The sequence below is a fragment of the Alligator sinensis genome, unplaced genomic scaffold (genome assembly GCF_000455745.1).
Source record: "Alligator sinensis unplaced genomic scaffold, ASM45574v1 scaffold407_1, whole genome shotgun sequence".
Lineage (NCBI taxonomy): Eukaryota > Metazoa > Chordata > Crocodylia > Alligatoridae > Alligator > Alligator sinensis.
Genome location: NW_005842464.1, coordinates 743,437 through 744,004, shown reverse-complemented (window position 1 = coordinate 744,004; position 568 = coordinate 743,437).

Below are 568 nucleotides of genomic sequence, written 5' to 3'. Positions count from 1 at the left end.
CCGCGCCCCCGCGCACGAGGCAGGGGCGCTCGCACCAAACCCGAGCTGGCATCGCTCGTCCCCGTTCCCCCTGGCAAGGGCAGGAGGCCGGCGGGGGGGGCCCGCCGTGCCCGGCGCTCATAGGCCCCAGCCCTGCACCTCGCGCTTCCCTCTTAGACGTGACAGTAGGTGAGCGGGAGACGGGGCTCCCCAGGGCGAGTTTGCAGCGCCGGGTCGAAGCGCTCAGCGGGCGCGTAGACGCCACGCTGCCAGGGGGTGCTGGGAGCCTACTCCTCCGGCCCGGACGCGGGCCAGCAGCCCCGGGCACGGCGCGGTTGGCAGCCAGCCCGTCGCTTCCTTGCAGTTCCCGCAGCTTTCCGGGCGCTGGAGCGGAGCGGCCAGCTCGGCCATCCCGGGTCCACGGCGCAGCCAGGGGGTGGCTGGCGCTGCGGGCATGGGATGTGCGTCCCCTCCACGCCGCGCCCACGTCGGTCAGCCCTTCTCTGCCCGGGGGAGGCAGGCTGCCTGGCTGCGCGGAGCGGCGCTGGCCCAGGCAGCTCCCAGGGGCCTCGCCGGAGGGATCCGGGTC